Source organism: Chinchilla lanigera, unplaced genomic scaffold, assembly GCF_000276665.1.
Source record: "Chinchilla lanigera isolate Chin_1 unplaced genomic scaffold, ChiLan1.0 scaffold00097, whole genome shotgun sequence".
Taxonomy (NCBI): domain Eukaryota; kingdom Metazoa; phylum Chordata; class Mammalia; order Rodentia; family Chinchillidae; genus Chinchilla; species Chinchilla lanigera.
The window spans coordinates 2,974,820-2,979,343 of NW_004955498.1; positions in this window are offsets into that span (position 1 = coordinate 2,974,820).

Sequence of the window (4,524 nt, forward strand, 5' to 3'; positions counted from 1 at the left end):
CCTTGCCAGCATTTGTTATTGGTTGATTTCTTAATGCTAGCCATTCTTACTGGGGTAAGGTGGAATCTCAGTGTTGTTTTAATTTGCATTTCTCAGATGACTAATGATGTGGAACATTTTCTCATATATTTATTTGCCATTTGTATCTCCTTGTCTGAGAAGTGATTCTTATAAATTTTTGTAGTAGATAGCTTTATCTCTAGTATCAAGGCCTCCCTAGGAAATGTCTGTTCTTAAGGTTTGAACTTTGTGTGTAGGAGGATTTTGGTTTTGTGTCTGTTCCAGGATCCTACCTTCCCTAATTATTAAGGGTGAGATTTTGATTTCTATTTGGCTCAGTTCCCAGTCTTTGGTACTGGTGTGTGGTACAGTTATTACCCGAGGGCTTCCCAATATTGGTATAGACAGCAGAAAAACCAATTACAACCAATTACAATGAGTATGACATCCTATCTAAGTAGCAGAATTAGCAATAGCAATTTTATCAAGCATAGTTTAGAAACTGACAAAATGTGATAATTACTAATTTTGTACCATTGTTCATAGAAGGAAAATTGCAGTTATATAACAGAACCTATCATACATTGGGAGCTTATATGCAAAGTGTTTCCACTTGGTAGAGATGTTTTACCCTGTGGTGGGGAAATTTGAGAAGGATAATGCATAAAACACAGATAACTGAAGGGCCGGGTGTGGTGGGACACGCCTGTAATCCCAGCACTCAGGAGGGTGAGGCAGGAGGATCTTTGAGAGTTTGAGACCAGTTTGGGCTACAAAATGAGCTCCAGACCAGCCTGAACTGCATAGTGAGACCTTGTCTCAAAAAGATGAAGGAAAATCAACATAAATAACTGAAGAGAAATACAGTAGGAGCAAAAATGGGGGACAATGTATGATCATGCAAGCTTTAGGAAACTAGAGAAGAGGGCCAAAGAGAGCAAACGAAGGAGTAGGCAGGGGATTATAAAAGTTAACCAGAAAGATCCAAGAGAATATTCACTCATATGAAAATACAATTAAATCAAGAGAGATAAGTGAAGAATGGGAGAAAAAAGGTGAATATATTAGAACAAAATGTATGTAAAGGACCAAAGAAAAGAAAAGAAAAACCTAACAAACCAGCAAAGAAAGAAGAAAAGTAAAATATGAAAAAAAAAAAAAAACTTCCTCTTGTGTCCACCAAGAGCCCAAAACTCCTGAGTAACCGTGCCTAGCCTGCAGGAGAGTTTGTACTGAATGTAGGGTTGCTCTTGTCTTCCGGATGTGAGGGTCTTGGATCAGACTCTTCAGCCAGTACTTTCTGCATGTTCCTTAGTGGCTTGTCCACTTCTTACCATTTCTCTCGGTGTCTCTCTCCCAGTTGCTGTGCTGTCCTCAGGCAGAGACAGAGGCTGCACCCAATCTGATGTATACTTGGCTCCTCCTGGTTCTTGCACAGTTTTTGTGTTCACATTTTTATAGGAATTTATTGGAATGAGTTAATAGAATAGGAACATGTAGCACATGTGTATGTGCATGAATTTATGTAAGTGGTCAAAACCCACAGCTCCCTGACAAGCTCTATATGAGGCAGGACCATGTACTCCACAGTAGAAAAACATCTGCTGTGGCTGGATTCTTCCAAACACTGAAATCTTCTGAGTAGGTGTTAAGTACTTCCTTGTTCATCTTAACATACATGTAGACAACACATTCCTTCTCCAGCGTGTGGTGTGTGTCTCTCCCCATGCAGAAGTAAACATTTTCACTATGCCCAATGTCGCTCATGCTGATGGTCAGAAAAAGACAGCCATGTGCTCAGCAGGAACAACTCACAGTTTAGGAGATTGGCTATGAATCCAAAGACAGGAGAAAATTGTCAACCTGCTAAGATGTGAGGTTGTTGTGAAGGGAAATACAGACAAGTTCTAGTGAGTGAAGAACGGGAACCGTTCATGGAAATGAGATTGATACTACATCTGAAGCATCTGTCCCATAGTAGGTAGCACTTGAAAGGGCTGGAGAACTACCACACCTATCTCACCTCGATAACTCCTCCCAAAGCGGAAGAGAATTTTAACTTAACAAATCATACTTCTTGCATTTGGCTGAGCATCTAATGTGTAATCACTTACAGTGACACTAAACATCCTCACTGTCACACAGCTTGTCTTCCCTGCTTTCTTAACCATTACAGACCACTTGTCTTTAGAGAGGTCATTAGATGATCCTGTGCCACTGAAATATAAGCAGTCTTGTTACTTCTTTGTTATAGCCATTTTAATAGGCTGTGCTCCAGCAGAAATGGATTAATCCTCACGACCTTGTCACACAGGGCACAGATCTCTCTATGCATGCCTTGGAGTTTCAGCCATGCTTGTTTGCTTCTTTTCACAGGAGCAAGCTGATTCTGTACTTTGAATGTCCTCAACAGGATCCACCTCACAGATGCTGACTACAGAATTTCCTTCACTCCCTCCCACTCCCTTCAGGCGTCTGAACACACCTGTCAATCCCATGACAATTTTGATAACCTCTTCTAGGGTGATTGGGACATCATGACCTAAATCACTTAAATCCCTGGGGTGACTGTAGGCTTCCTCTTTCTATAGCTCTGCCGAAGCTGATGTTAACATGCAAATATCTCTACCTGAAGAGAGGTGGTAAGAATTATGTTCAAATGTTTGCCCCTTATGTTACCAGGGGTGATGAGGGAGATGAGGTGTCCACCTAACAGTGATATACAATGAACATTTTTTCTCATTCCACATGAAAACTTTTGAACATACTCGTTTATTTATTTATTTTTTTTTTTTTTTTGGTAGTGCGGACTTTTTTTTATTTTAAAAATAAAAGGTGGAAAATATTAACAGACAGACAAGGTTTTACAAAATAGCAAGGGAACAGTACAGACAGTACAGAGTTACAAACAAAGTGGTAGGGAATTAACAATGCTTGTTGTATTACATATTGATATCTTCAAAGTGGTTTCTCATGAAAACAGATATAGACATGCAGTGCTGATCAACCAAAGACTCACTGACAGTTTCTTTCAGCAAAGAAATACAAGACAGTAGAACAGCCATGTTGACTATCCTGCATATAAATACATACAAACTTTCTCCTTCTTTCCCTTCTCTTTTCCCACATCCCAGTTGCCCTTTACCTTTCAGTGCTTTCCTATCAATTCACAATGTCTATCATATCTCCTAGTTTAAATTAACTCTTTCAAGTTTAAAAGCTGAGCTGAGAGCCGGCACTCCACAGCCAGTCAGCGTGGACTTGAGCCTTGATCTGTGTGGACACGTCTATGAAGTTCAAACTCCTTTCTTAGCACAAAGTTCATATATTGGTGGATCATTTCCTTATGCATTTCTCATGAGAAAAGATAGTGTGCAAGTGCTGTGCCCTCTACTGCTGTCAGCCCATAAACAACAAGACTAGTCTACTGCCTTTCCAGGGTGCCCTCAGCCTCAGCCAGCACCTGGGCTGCTCTTAATAGTGTTACAGGTCATTCCACACACTTAAATTCTTTATTCCCACATTAGGAAATCAAAGGAAGCCTTATATTTTGACAAAAGGGAAGAATTTCTGTAAAGCTAAATCTGAGGAGATAAAAGAGCCTTTTCCCCTCAAATCGCTATCTCCACCTTGTCCAAGTGGGTAAAGGTCTTTTCTCAGTTAGGAACAGAAGGGAGGGGAAGCATGCACACCTCAAATGCACATCTCAAATGGACATCTCACCTTGTCCAAGTGTGTAAGAGCCCTTCATAGTTCAGAACAAATGAAGGGGAACTGCAGGGAGATAATATGGCTCTCCCCTCCTGCCTGACCACTTCCTGTAGGCCTCAGCACATCCACCTGCTACTGGTGGCTGACACTTTTTTTGGGCTGGAGAGAGGAGGTGTATTCATTAGGAACTCAGCAGCAAGCAGTTTGGATTAGTTGCTTATTTGTAAAACATTAAAATCTAAATTGTGTAGTTCCATTTTGCATTGCCAGTCACAGTGGCTCACAGAGTGTTGTAACATAGACCTTCCTCCCTCAAGATTCTCAGCACCAGGTCTCTATGCCCTTCCCATGCAATGAAGGGTGACTTTGCCCATTTAGTACAGAAACCAGGCAGAGTTTGCCAAAGATACATTCAAGGATAACAGTAGGGGACTGGGGATGTAGCTCAAGCCCTTGCCTGGCAAGCCTGAGGTCATGAGTTTGATTCCCGGTACCAAAAGATAAAAGATAACACCAGGACACCTTTCTCTTCATATTATGTAAGAACATCACTGTATTTTTATTAAAAAAAAAATTAACCCTGATGGCATTGTGACTTCTGTCTGTGACTGCTGTTGCCAAAGCATGAGCTCTAGAAGATTCTCCAGTCAGGGATTTGATGGTAGCTCAGTCTTTCAGCTCTGGTCTTGCCTATACAATATCCAGGGTTTGGGCAATCCATACATAGCACTGAAAAGAAGTTCCCAGGTAGAAGTTAAAGAATAGGAGTCACATTGACTCCCTTGGTGGAAGTATTGTCTTTGAAAAATGAAT